The sequence below is a fragment of the Macaca mulatta genome, chromosome 6 (genome assembly GCF_049350105.2).
Source record: "Macaca mulatta isolate MMU2019108-1 chromosome 6, T2T-MMU8v2.0, whole genome shotgun sequence".
NCBI classification, from domain to species: Eukaryota; Metazoa; Chordata; class Mammalia; order Primates; family Cercopithecidae; genus Macaca; species Macaca mulatta.
In genome coordinates this window covers 151,584,113-151,598,411 of record NC_133411.1, presented here as the reverse complement: position 1 = coordinate 151,598,411, position 14,299 = coordinate 151,584,113, and the positions used below count along the sequence as shown (strand labels likewise).

General features: G+C 45.5%; 1 protein-coding gene and 1 long non-coding RNA gene across 9 annotated transcripts in view; both read right to left on the bottom strand.

Annotated features, from left to right (window-relative positions):
- Positions 1–14,299, bottom strand: part of ARHGAP26 (Rho GTPase activating protein 26) — an 840,200-nt gene that overhangs the window by 504,188 nt on the left and 321,713 nt on the right. For all 8 annotated transcript variants that reach the window (XM_077937293.1, XM_077937301.1, XM_077937297.1 and 5 more), the window contains 2 exons: positions 6,251–6,377; positions 4,355–4,480 (listed from right to left, as the gene is read on the bottom strand). The gene's annotated coding sequence lies outside the window, so the exon portion shown is untranslated. The remainder of the gene's footprint in view (positions 1–4,354; positions 4,481–6,250; positions 6,378–14,299) is intronic.
- Positions 8,571–11,145, bottom strand: LOC144341249 (uncharacterized). Its single transcript, XR_013418131.1, has 3 exons — positions 10,570–11,145; positions 9,530–9,607; positions 8,571–9,174 (listed from the first exon to the last, which is right to left on the bottom strand). It is a non-coding gene; the product is annotated as an uncharacterized LOC144341249 (long non-coding RNA).

Below are 14,299 nucleotides of genomic sequence, written 5' to 3'. Positions count from 1 at the left end.
GCACTCCAGCCTGTGTGACAGAGCAAGACTCTGTCTCAAAAAAAAAAAAAAAAAAAAAAAAAGAACGAAAGCCAAGCAAACCTACAAGCAGTGGCAGAAGCTTCTCCAAGGAGGTTACTAATTCCAACTAGCCCGTTCGCCAAAGAACTGCCCAGTGTCTTTTCACACCCTCCATTTCAACTCTCAAAGCTGGGTCATAGGCAAGGTGAGGATCCCTGGTGTTTTCCATCACAATTCCTTCGCCTCAGACTCCACGTGGCTTCAGATTACATCACTTTTCTACTTTCTTTGCCGCTTTTGTGTTATGTTGGCCAACAACACTTCTCTTGGCTGCTGAGGACAGTCTAGTTGAGTCAGGGAAAAAAATATCTAGGGTCTGCAGGACAGAAATTCAAGCATAATTGTTCTGGAGTAGTGGTCAAATACAGTGCGTCAGAATCACAAATGGCAGCAGCTCTAAAGCTTGACTGTGTTCAAGAGCCACTGAGGGACCTGTGGCAAAAGTCACCTGTTAAAAAGGAAGCCGTTGGCCGGGCACAGTGGCTCACGCCTGTAATCCCAACACTTTGGGAGGCCGAGGCGGGTGGATCACGAGGTCAGGAGTTCAATACCAGCCTGGCCAACACCGTGAAACGCCGTCTGTACTAAAAATACAAAAAAATTAGCCAGGCGTGGTGACAGGCGCCTGAAATCCCAGCTACACTGGAGGCTGAGGCAGAAGAATCGCTTGAACCCGGGAGGTGGAGGTTGTGGTGAGCCGAGAACATGCCATTGCACTCCAGCCTGGGTGGCAAGAGTGAAACTCCATCCATCCACACCCTAGATAGAGCTGTCTATATAGTGGGTCTGGGGTATGGCCAAGGGACCTGCATTTTTAACAAGTCCTCAGGGGATTGGAGGCAGCCAGTTAGGGGACCACCCTGTGAGCTGGTTAATAACGCAGGTGTTTGGGGCTGGCCACACACCTACTGATTCAGAACTGGCAGCCCCGTGTGTGTCATATCCCCCAGAAAAACCCGGCACACAGCTGAGTTTGGGACCCACTGCTGCAGAAATTATCTCATTTCAGAAAAAATAAGCCAGGCTTATACTTTTAAGGTCCTCTTTCTCTCTGGCCACTTATAACTGCCTGAAAATCAAGGCACATTATTGCTGGCACAGAAACTGAAGGAAAACTTGCACGTGCCCCAGCAGCTGAGATCCTTAAACAAAAAGGACTACAGAAATGACAAGCATGATTGTAAGAATTGTACGCAGCTTTTCTTTCTTTTCCTGGGTATGGTAGGAATCTCCAAGGTCAATGTGGCCTCCTGGAGCTACCCACCTGGCTGGAAGACTGTCCCGCTCTGTGCTATTTGGGTTAGTAAGCAAGGCAGCCGCAGCCGTATCTGCCCGTCACCCAGGAGCCGGCGTGGCTGGCACGAGTCCTGAGTGGCTGCATATCGCCACCAGATGGGCTCCTCCATGCCAGGTGCCAGGTTGCTGCAGCTGCCGGGGAGTAGTCCGTCGGTAGGACTGTCTGCACCTGGATAGAATGATGTAACCTACAGGAACGCAAGATTCACAGGCGTGCAGACAAGCCTCAGAAAATTATCAGCCTCAGCTCCGAGTTACAGCTGATTCAGCTGCAATCTCTGTGGTCAGACTTGCCTGTTGAAGCACGCTGCTTCTCCGGTGGACTGGATGGCGTCACTTGGAGTTTATGTTAAAGTTGAAGTCTCCCTCAAACTAATGTAACCCCTATTTCCCAGTCCTTGTAAGACAAGTGGAAATCATGGGCCAGGCTTAAGCTTAGCTGATGATCTGATCTCCCAACTGCATTGGGTGCCGCTGGGGTCACCTAAGCCATTGCTCCCTTTCACTCCTTCAACAAACATTTACTAAGTGTCAGAAATGATAGTAATCACAAACATTGTCTGAATGATTGCTGGGGTCAGGCATTGTGCTAGACTTGGCACCAGCATCTTCTTATTCAGTACTCACCAAGCCGAATAAGTTCGAGTTCATTTTACAGGTGAGGAAACCCAGCTTCCCGGAAGCAAAGCAGCCTGCCTAAGGCCCCACAACTAATGAGGGGTAAAGCCTCTCATCCATCCACTTGAACAACAAGCCTTACCCTCTCTGTGGGGTCTTCCCCATGGCCTGGCACTGAGCGTGTAGACACTGAATCAGCATACACAATGTCAGGTTGTGACTCCCCAGCCCCTCTGACTGGTCCCTTCCTCCTATCCATCAGCTGTCTCAGGTAGGCTCAACCCTACCATCCAGGGCTCCTTCTTGCTGCCTTATCACCACTCTGCTGACCTTCTCTGCACCCCTCTGACTTCTAATGCCTGGCCTCTTGAACCTGGTGTTCCTCAGAGTTCTTTGAGACTTAGCCCTCAGGACGTTTCTCCCAGGAAGTCTTCCCTGACCCACACCTCCTCCACATTTATGACTCCATTGTATGATCGCAGTGCATACCAAAGATGCCTTTGTCTCAACATGATATCCCATATTAGGTTGGAATTTTGGTTTCTATCTGTCAGTATCCTTCATTAAAATGGAGTTTCATGAAATTGGACAGCTGGCGCCACCACGATGCACGGCGCATGGCGGGTCCTCCATGGATGCTTGCCAGACCCAGCACAGCTGACTCACAGGCCTCAGGCACCAGGGCATGGGCAATAAAGACAGGGAACCTAATATTTTAACACAAGAAGGAAAATACAACCTCACAAATGTCATAGTTGGAAGAGGCAAAAAGACAACTGAAATATGGTCACCAAAGAATACAGGGAAGGATATAACACACAGGCTTAACGCATGACCCTGTAGTCTGACCACCTGGGCTTGAGTCTTGGCTCCCTCACTTGAAACTAGTGAGATTTGGAGCAAGTTGTTTTACCTCTCTGAACCCAATTCTCTCATCCATAGAGTGGGAGTAGCTAATCTTACAGGGTTGTGTGAGGATGAGATAATTCGTGTGCAGTGTTGAAAACAGTACATTGTTCATGCTTGGATGTTATCTTATTTTTTGTTCACAATAAATGGATTTGCTAGAAAGGAGTGAGGGAGGAAACTGAGAAGAAACAACGGTCATAATATTTTATATTGAGGTGCAAACCACCAGGTCCAATTTTTTTAAACGCAGGTCAGAAGTTACCACCCAAAGGTGTACAGATTTTTTTAATTTTCAATGAGCTGCCTATTTAAAAATGAAGAAACTTTACATCATGAGAAAGAAATCCAGAGATCCGACTTCTGTTGAAAAACTGGATGACTTGGCAACTCTGAGCTTCTACTTCCCGTGGTAATAATTGTCAGGATTTGTGCATCACCGCCCACTTCAGAGTGTACATGTGCTCTCCAGCTCACGCGACCCCTCCAGGCCCTCTTGCTTCTTACCTGGCCTGCTTCATGCTATAGGCATTTGAGTTTATGACCTCAGCAAGAGATGAAGTCTTCACAATAATAATATACACAGTTTTCCTCTGCTCAGAACCTCCTCATACCTCTTTGGTGTGTCTATCATAAAAACCAAACTTTAACTGCTCCCTCCTCCATCTGGGAACCCATCTCGCCTCATTTTCTATGACTCCCCATCCATCCTCCCTCCCCACCAGGCTGCCCCCTGCCCCCCTCCCACCCCAGCTCCTCCCCGCTATGGGGCTGGCATGGCCTCTCCCTCCCCTCTGCTTTCCCAAGTCCCCCTGCCCTGTGAAGGTTTAGCTCGTGTCCAGACACCCTAATGAGCTTCTTCCCCACTCCCTAGCCCACAGGTGGTCTCCCTTTTCCAGGCTTGCACTGCCCTTCGGACAAGGGTAACTACTATTACAGTATGACTGTGTCTTCTTAGTCTTTACTCTGAAAAGAAGCCTGTTCTTATCTATGCAGTTTCTCTCCTTTTTCCCTGCCCCTTGGGGCTTCTGTCCTTGCTGGGCCTGTTCCTGAAATTTTGTGATTTACAACAAAACCAGAATGGGATGGGGAGAAATTGGACAAGAGGTATGGGAGACAAGGGGAAAAGGAAATGAAAACGAGGGCAAACTGAGGGTGTGCTGTTGAGAGTGAAAAAGAAGGCAGGAGGCCCTGCAACAGCAGCTGGGTGGGAGGGAATGGGAGAGGAAGCTGGGGAGGGGACGTGTGCAGCATTGCGTGGCTCCCAGCTTCCTTGTATTTACCCATGCTGTCAGAACCATGTCGTGTGGGCCCTCTTTAGTCTGTTTCTAGGCAGCAACCCTGCCTTTTACAGAGGACTGGAAGCTCTGTGAGGGCTGACAAATTATTACTATTTAGTGCTCCTTACATCCCTCAGAGCCTTCGGCCCAGGGCTGAGCCCAGGGACTGCACACATTCATGCAGAATGACTGACCTCAGAATCCCCAGGTGTCGTCAGGCAAATGACCTATATGCTCTTCGATTTCACCTCCTGGCAGAAGTGTGATGAGATCAGATACCACCATGGTTTTAAGTCCCAGAGAACAACCAGGAAGATGCTCTGGAGGAGAGAGCAGCAGTTATCGAGAGGGAGTAAACATGGCAATCACCTGAGAGGGGAGGGGTCTCGTTAAACCAGAGATTGCTGGGCTCCACGCCCAGAGCTCCAGATTCAGCAGGTCTGGGCTGGAACCCCAGAATGTGCTTTTCTAACAACTTCCCAGGTGATGAGGATACAGCTGGTCGGGCAGCCACTCTTTTGAGAAACCTAGCTCTAGACTTCAGGGCTGAGGTCTGATCCAAAGCCACATCATCCTGCCACTCTACTAGAAGGAAAGTGACATCCCCTCCCTTTCTAGCGACTGTTCTCTCTTCATAATCCAGCACTCATTCAACCGGCCTCAGAGCTTTATGGAGATTGTAGATGCTCATGGCTGAGTGGAGGGTGTCCTCTTGTGGCCCAAATAGAAAATTACCTGAACTGCAGTGACCTCACTCTCAGCCTTAACAGTTTGCCAAACATTGAATTTTATCTGCCTGACAAAAGATTCAGGGAAACGGGATGTTCACCATTCGCCCGATCTGGTCCACTGTAGAGGAGGGGCCAAGGGTCTGCTCAGAGTGAGATGCGTCAAATACTTGGCCCAAAAGGTGTCCAAGGACCGCAGAAATTATTTGTTCTCATGACTTTGGGATTTTGTAGGTTGGGAAGGTGTCTTAGAAGAATAGTCTAAACCCAGATACTCACAAAATTCTCTATTGAAGGATACACCTTTGACACATGAGTTAGAAGTAAACAATCTCAAAGCCTTGGAAACACCATGTGACTAAGAAGGGACCTTAGAATGGCTTTGAACCATGTTTGGATTTGTTCCCTGAACTTTCCTGAAACGAGAAAGCTGGCATCATGAACTGTGGGCTAGTGTAAGAACACTGGAGCAATTGTCACCAGCTCCGTCACCAACCAATCTGGTGCAAGCCAGTCCCTTCTCAGGATTTAGCAGCCGTTCCAACACCGTTCTGTGATTCACTGCCACCTACCGCTCAGGCCCGGAATGAGCAGAATTTGGTAACCAGGACACAGGGGCAGTGGAACGGCACTTCTCAGAGTTTGGCTTGTATTAGAATCACCTGGAAGGCTTGTTAAACTGTAGATATAGGGGCTTTACCCCCAGAGATTTGACTCAATAGAATTGGGGTAGACCTGAGAATTTGCTCTTCTTGTAAATTCTGGGTGACACCAATGTTGCTGGCCAGAAGATGCCTCTTTGGATAACATTTGTAATTCTCCTGCCACACACTTGCTGAGCTTGATTATTAATCAGTCACATCTGTAAGTGATCAAGAGCCACTAATGCAGGATGTCTCAACCTGGGCCCGATTGATATTTTGACCTGGCAATTCTTTGTTGTGGGGGTAGCTTGTCCTGCACATTATAGGACTTTAGCAGCATCCCTGGCCTCTACCTACTTGATGCCAGTAGTAGCCACTTCCCCCAGGTTTTGATAATTAAATATGTCTCAGACATCACCAGATGGCCCTGGGAGGCAAAATTCTCCCATTTGAGAACCACCTGTCTAAAAAGTGGGACTATTTTCCTCTTCCATTTGACAGACTGTGAGGGTATCTTCAAGCATTGCCTTACCTAGGATACTGACATATAATAAGCTCTCAGTTGTTTGTGTTTAAACAACAGAAAAAAATAGACTACCTATCTTGAGTGCTTAGTATGTGTGAGTTACTGTGCTAACACTTTTTAGTATGTAATCAATATTTTTTAAATCTCTGATATATTTTACATTCTTGTTTTTGTACTTAGTGTGTATCTTACCTTTACAGCAGATCCTAATTTGCAGTAGCCTCCTTTCCAGTGCTCCAGAGACATGCAGCTGCCACACTGGATCCTGCAGGGCTAGACTCTGAGCCCAGATTCTGCCTCTGCCCAAATGGCTTCCAGCCTTTAGATGTGAAACAACACGTGCCAATTTTACTTCAATGTCCTTCCATTCCTGTCCTTACTTCAGCTATTTTATCAGACTCACATACCTATTCATGTACTTTGCAATCAGTCCTTGGAATAGTTCCACATAGTTTAAAATAAGGTCTGCAGTTTTATAAAATTTATCAAACAGCAGAATACCTCATCTGGTGGCCAGACTGTGTTGACTATTATCATATTTTAGTTCTGAGAGCTTTTCAAGGGGCTGTTTTCCAAAAACAGTCTGTGTTTATGCATGCTAATCCTATCCAATGCTAATCACTGATGCACAAGTTCAATCACACTCTCCCATTTTTTGGTTTATCTCACAATATCCAGGAGTGTTCTTCTCCATTCAGAGATTCTGCCTTTTCATTAGTCCTATGTGATGTTTCTCCCTGTCATTCCTCATGTTATCCTTAGTAAATGTTTCTGATCACTTACGGAACCAATTATTCTCTAGAAAATTTGCAATGAACCCTTTAGTCTTACCACATTTGTTCATTCAAATTTTACAGGCAAGAAAATCAAGATAGACTTAATTACTAAGGTCAACCTTTAAAACCTTTAAGTATTATGCCAATAAAAAGTAGTCACGAGTTAACCCTAATGAAATGTTTCCTGTGAGCCATGCCCTGTGCTCAGCTCTTAACATGCATTGTTTACTTATCCTAATAGGCCTATGAGGTAGGTGCTGGGATGATCGCCATGTTAGAGGCAGGGTAAAAAGGCACAGAGAACTTAAGTAACTTGCCCAAAGTCACCCAGCTAGCAACTGGCAGGGCTGGGGCTCATATCAAACTGTGGATGATGATATAGTTGGTCCTCTAACCTCTATACTCCATTGCCAGGAAAGATGATTTACAAAAGTTCTTGTTAGGCCTTCTCTTGATGAGGAAGAATATATATATACATATATCTCCTGGTATTCTAGGAACTGCCTCTGAAGCAAGGTGCGAAGACTTCTTAGGATGCAGTGCTTTTGACTTGAACAGGGGGCTGAGTTCCCATCAGAAGCTTGAACCAAGATGTCACATCAGAAACCTTCAGAATCCAGTGCCAGGAGAGCACCGGGTTCAAGAGTGAATGGGAGTATGGATGTGGAAGTGGCAAGTAAAGATGATTCCTTCAAGAAGATAGGCTACAGCAGGAGAGAGAGAGGAAGGATGGGAACTGAAGGGAGGCAGTGCTTAAGGGAGGGTTGTGCTTTCTCTGTATTAATTTGCTTTGTTAACTACTTGAGCATATTGCAATGGTGATGGGTGAAAAATTAAGAGCTGAAGGCACAGGAAAGCATAGGGGGGCGGATAGAAGCTGAATCAGCAAGGACCCCGAAGAGTCTGCTCGCGAAGACATTTGAAGCTCATGTCGGGAGACATGTTTGCTGGGTCTGACACCAAAGCCTGCTCATATCTGCATCACTCTCTGGCTTCCCACTATCACTGCCTGACAATCTACGGCTATCAAAGATTCCCAGAGCCAAGTGGCTTGGAAGCTGTTTACAGTCAGAAACATTTTCCCTCCACTGGGCACCACTTCTTATCCTTTTAAGTGAGGAAATACAAAATGCATGATATCAGAACATATATCCTGGGGCAGCCCCCTATGTAGGTGATATGGTTTGATGCAAAGGACATTAATCTGCTTCTTCCTAAAATAGTTCCCATCAGCTTTCCTCAGACCTTGAACTATTCTGTTGGGATTACCTTCCTAAAGCGTCCTGTTAAAATACAAACAGGTCAAAACGATCTCGAAAAGGACACCCATGCTCATTGCAGCGTTATTCACAATGGCCAAAAAGGTGAAAGCAATCCTGGTGTCCATTGACAGATGAATGGACAAATAAAATGTGGCATATACGTACAGTATTATTCACCCCTAAAAGGAAGGCAATTCTGACACACACTACAACATGGGTGAACCTTGAGGACACTATGCTAAGTGAAGCGAGCCACCACAGAAGGACAAATACAGTATGATCCCATATATAGGAGGTACCTAGTCAAATTCAGAGGCAGAAAGCAGAGTGGTGGCTGCCAGGTCTGGGGGAAGGGGAATGGGAAGTTACTGTATAGTTAAGTGTGGAGTTTAAACCTAGGAGGATGAAAAGAGAACCGGAAACGGATGGTGGGGATAGTTGCACAAGAATGTGAATGAACTTAACACCACTAAACTAACTGTACATTTAAAATGGAGAAGTTTATGTTATGTGTATTTTTCTGCAATTAAACAAAACACTGGGTGATTTAAAGGGGCTGCCTGATCAATAACCAAACTATTATTAGTTTGGCTCAGCTTTCCTGTTAAGGCCACTTTGCCCAGAGCAGGACTCTAAGGAGCCAGGGCTGGGAGGAGCTGGAGATGGAGAGGTGACAGGCATGAGGACAGTAATTCACAGGGCGCTGGAATGCGTTTTGACAAAGGCCAGGTGTCGGTTCCCGTCCTGACCTGCAGGGGGCACTCCGTTGAGTCCTGGGAAACAGGAGGAGAACGGGAAGTCTAGAAAGCCCTGGGAGCTCCTTGAGCGACAGGGAAGCCTCTGTCTACCCGGACTTTTACTGAAGCCGCCGGCGTCATGATACTATACAGTGGTTATTCTTAGGCCCCGAGAGTCAGCAAAACCGCTTGTTTGGAAAACCTTCTCCCGGGTCGCCCCTCGCAGGCTGTGTAAGGGGGGGCCCCGCCCCTCCGTGTCCCGGATGGGTGTGAGGATGGCGGGGCCGCGCCCCCTGCTGGCCGCCCGCTCAGCTGCGCCGTCGCCGCCTCCGCCATCAGCCCTTGGGAAAGAAAGCCATTTTGGTCACAGGAAGCAACGTTTTCAACTTCTCTCATTAATGAGAAAGCCAGAATTGTGATACTCGAATGGGAATACTCGAGGAAGGAATAAATTACATTTCCATGCAGCTCCGGCTCGAGTCCCAAGCTGAACAGATGCTATTTTTATCAAATACTTTCTATTCTGTGACGTGCTCTGCCAACTTTCTATTATTAGACAAATCAGGAAAAGTCTGATTTCTCTCCCTTCTGCCTTCTCCTTCCCGCTTTTGTGGGAGGGTGGTGGTTTGGGTGGAGACTCTGTCCTGTCCATAGAAGGTAAGTGACAAGGAAATGGCAGCCACCTTGAAAACTTGCCTTGATGCCAGCGTGTCCCAGAAATGTCCTTTAAAATGACATCTCATCCCAGACGTCACCCCATCCCAGATGGCATAGCTGATGGAACAGGAAAAAATACATATTTTAGAGTATTTACAGCATCTTTTTCCCCTGCCCCGACTTCCTTCCTGTGAAGGAGGAATTAGTCTTCACTAGCCAAGTTCTGGAGTATTTCTTTTTCCTTTTTCTTTTTTTTCTTTTCTTTCTTTCTTTTTTTTTTTTAATTGAGATAGTGTCTTGTTGTGTCGCCTAGGCTGGAGTGCAGTGGCGCCATCATAACTAACTACAGCCTTGAATTCTTGGGCTCAAGTGATCCTCCTGCCTTAGCCTTCAAAATGCTGGGATTACAGGCGTGAGCCATTGCACCTGGCCCTGGAGTATTTCTTGTGCATAATAAGGGAAAATGTGAGAAAGAATTCTGAATTGTACCATGGGTAGGATGGGTTGATGGGTCTACCTAAGAGAAGGCAGGGAGTTACCTACTAAGGAAAGCAGAATGGATCAGAGGGCAAGAGAGAGAATAAGAGAAATGAGCCAGGGATGAGCTGGGTTTGGGAGAATTCAAGAGATAAATTAAGGAGGACTGAAGTAGCGGCTGGGCTGTTGATATGGTTTGGCTGTGTCCCCACCCAAATCTCATCTTGAATTGTAGTTCTCATAATCCCCACGTGTTGTGGAAAGGACGTAGTGGTAGGCAATTGAATCATGGGGGCAGTTACCCTGTTCTGTGAGGGAGATGCGCAAAGGGAAAAGAAAAGACACACACACAATACCTTTAAGGGTAAGCAACCTTTATTCCATGTAAATGGCAATGCAGATATAATAAGCAAATGATATAATCAAATTGCAATGAGAAGGGGAGAAGGGAGAAGATATACATAGAGAGAGAGAGAGAGAGAGAGAGAGAGAGAAAGAGAGAGCCTGGACTACTGGGAGGCTAGAAGTTAATGGCAAGGGGATGCCAACTTTCGCCCCACTTCTCCCATCAACATAGACTATATATATACACACACACTCACCAGACGATGGAGGATTCATCACCAGACCAGAAGCAACAGCCTGGGCTCCGGAGTCGGCCACTCATCCATGAACAGATGAGGAGAGGTCTCATGAAGCTTCAGCATGGTCTGGGACCCTAGCTCTTTTTGTAATGAGTTACTTGGCATGAGGCCCAGTCACGAGGTCCCTTCATGACTGGACTCAAGGAACACAAAAAGGTCAACTTGTTTTTGTAATTGTTTGTTGTTTTTCAATAACTAACGTACAGGAACAGATTTCTCCGAAACCTTCTGGAAGAATGTCTCAAGGGGCTCATGCAACCTGTTCCAGGACTTGGTGATCATTGTTTGTGTCCACGTTCAATTGAGTTCAAATTTAAGATTTAACTTTTCCTCCACACACCCCCATGCTGTTCTTGTGATAGCGAGTGAGTTCTCATGAGACCTGATGGGTTTATGAAAATCTTTTCCCCTTTGCTTGGCACTTCTCCTTCCTGCCACCATGTAAAGAAGGATGTGGTTGCTTCCCCTTCCTCCATGACTGTAAAGTTTCCTGAGGGCTTCCCACCCCTGTGGAACTGTGAGTCAATCAAAACCTCTTTCCTTTATAAATTACACAGTCTCAGTCAGTTCTTCATAGCAGTGTGAGAATGGACTAATACAGAGGTCATGAGGAGGACTTGAGAAAGAGACAAGAGAAGAGGATTCTTCAGAAATGTTGGTGTTATGGATGGAACCCAAACTCCACCCTTTGGCGTTTTTAAGAGATTTCAGTAAAGACATAAATTGGTTTAAAAACTGTGTTTTGATCAAGCATAGTGGCTCACTCCTATAATCCTAGTACTTTGAAGAGGCCAAGGTGGGAAGATTGCTTGAGGCCAGGAGTTTAAGACCAGCCTGGGCAACACAGCAAGACTCTGTCTCTCAAAAACAAATTAAAATTAGCCTTGTGTGGTGGCATACACCTGTAGTCCCAGCTACTCAGGAGGCTGAGGTGAGAGGATCACTTAAGCACAGCAGTTCATGGCCTTAGTGAACTGCTAAGTGCATGATTGTGCCATTGCACTCCAGCCTGAGCAATACAGCAAGACCCCCAACTCATAAATAAATAAATATGTTTTGTATGATGATCTGGTGTTTATTCAAAGCAGCCTGGACTACTGGGAGGCTAGAAGTTAATGGCAAGGGAATGCCAACTTTCACCCCACTTCTCCCATCAACATAGACTATAGTCCAGATATTTTAAACTAGTATCCTATAGGGTAGCTGGGCATGGACCCCAGAGGCATTTTATTTGGCTAGTTGAGGCATTTTATTTGGCTAGTTGAGAGTTAAATTTTTTTTGAACCAACAATTGAAAATTGGGATTTCACATTTTAAAAGCCTGCATTTCCTTTCCTACTTCTTTTGAAAAAAAGGGAAAAATTTAGCAACATGAGGCCCTTATTACCACAAGGCAAAAATGGGCTCATGCTTTCTATTTAACCTCAGTGCCCACCCCTCACATAAGGCATGTATATGCATGTATACCCGGCCCACTGCCTCCATTTGCAGGTGTACCTTGGAGATATTGTGAGTTTAGTTCCAGACTGCCACAGTAACGCAAGTATTGCAACAAAGTGAATCATACAAATTTTTGGTTCCCAGTGCATATGAAAGTTTTGTTGACACTATACTGTAGTCTAGTAAGACTGCAACAGCATTATGTCTAAAAATGTACATACCTCAATTAAAAGTACTGCTAAAATAATGCTAATTATCTGAGCCTTCAGTGAGTTATAATCTTTTTCCTGGTGGAAGGTCTTGCCTTGATGTTGATGGTTACTGACTGATCAGACTGGTGGTTGCTGAAGTTTGAGATAGCTGTGGCAAGTTATTAAAATATGACAGTAATGAAGCTTGCCATGTCAATGGACTCTTCCTTTCACAAAGTATTTCTCTGTGCCATTTTTGATAGCATTTAATGACAGCAGAACTTCTTTCAAAAGTGGAGTCAATCCTCTCAAATGCTGCTTCTTCTTTATTAACTAAGTTTATGGAATATTCTAAATCCTTTGTTGTCATTTCAACAATGTTCACAGCATCTTTACCAGGAGTAGAGTCCATCTCAAGAAATCACTTTCTTTGCCCATCCGTAAGAAGCAGCCCCTCTTTCATTCAAGTTTTATCATGAAATTTGTATTAGCGTTCTCTAGAGAGGCAGAACTTATAGGATAAATGTATAAATGAAAGGGAGTTTGCTAAGGAGTATTGATCATGCGATCACAAGGTGAAGTGCCACAATAGGCCATCTGCAAGCTGAGGAGCAAGGAAACCAGTCCAAGTCCCCAAACCTCAAAACTAGGGAAGCTCACACAGACACACCCAGGAACAATACTTTGCATCCTTCAATCCAGTCAGTGAACACTCAATATTAGCCATTACAAGATTGAAACAATTCAGGCACATCTTCAGGCTCCACTTCTAATTCTAGTTTTCTTTCTGTTTCCAGCACATTTGCAGTGACTTCCTCTAGTGAAGTCTTGAACTCCTCTAAGTCATCCGTGAGGGTTAGAATCAACTTCTTCCAAACTCCCACTAATGTTGATATTCTGACCTCCTCCCATGAATCATGAATGTTCTTAAGGGCATCTAAAATGGTAAATTCTTTCCAGAGGGTTTTCAATGGATTTTGCCCAGATCTATCAGAGAAATCACTATCCGTAACAACTATATAGCCTTCAAAAATGCATTTCTTAAGTAATAGGACTTGAAAGTTGAAATGACGACTTCTTTTTTTTTTTTTTTTTTTTTTGAGACGGAGTCTCGCTCTGTTGCCCAGGCTGGAGTGCAGTGGCCGGATCTCAGCTCACTGCAAGCTCCGCCTCCCGAGTAGCTGGGACTACAGGCGCCCACCACCTCGCCCGGCTAGTTTTTTGTCTTTTTTTTTTAGTAGAGATGGGGTTTCACCGTGTTAGCCAGGATGGTCTCGATCTCCTGACCTCGTGATCCGCCTGTCTCGGCCTCCCAAAGGAAATGACTTCTTGATCCATGGACTACAGAATGGATGCTGTGTTAACAAGCATGAAAATATTACTCTCCTTATACATCTCTGTCAGAGCTTTTGAGTGACTAGATGCATTTGCCAATAAGAAGTAATATTTTGAAAGGAATCCCTTTTTTTTCCTGAAGTAGTAAGTCTCAACAGTGGGCTTAAAATATTCAGTAAACATGCCACAAACAGATGTGCTGTCATTCAGGCTTTGTTATTTCATTTACAGAGCACAGGCAGAATAGATTTAGCACAATTCTTTGTTTTGAGACAGGGTTTCACTCCTGTCACCCAGGCTGGAGTGCAATGGTGTGATCTTGACTCACTGCAACCTCGGCCTCCCAGGCTCAGGCAATTCTCCTGCCTCAGCCTCCTGAGTAGCTGGGACTACAGGCACACTTCACCACACCTGGCTAGTTTTTGTATTTTTTTGTAGAGATGGGGTTTCACCCTGTTGCCCAGGCCGGTCTCAAATTCCTGAGCTCAAGTGATCTGCCTGCCTCGACCTCCCAAAGTGCTGGGATTACAGGCATGAGCCACTGTGCCTGGCCTGGGTTTAGCATAATTTGTAAGCGTCCTTAAATTTTCTGTATGGAAAATGAGCAATTGGCTTCAACTTAAAGCCACCAGTTGCATTAGCCCCTAATAAAACAGTCAGCCTATCCTTTGAAGCATTGAAGTCAGGCATTGCTTTCTCCTCTTGAGCTATAAAAGTGTTAG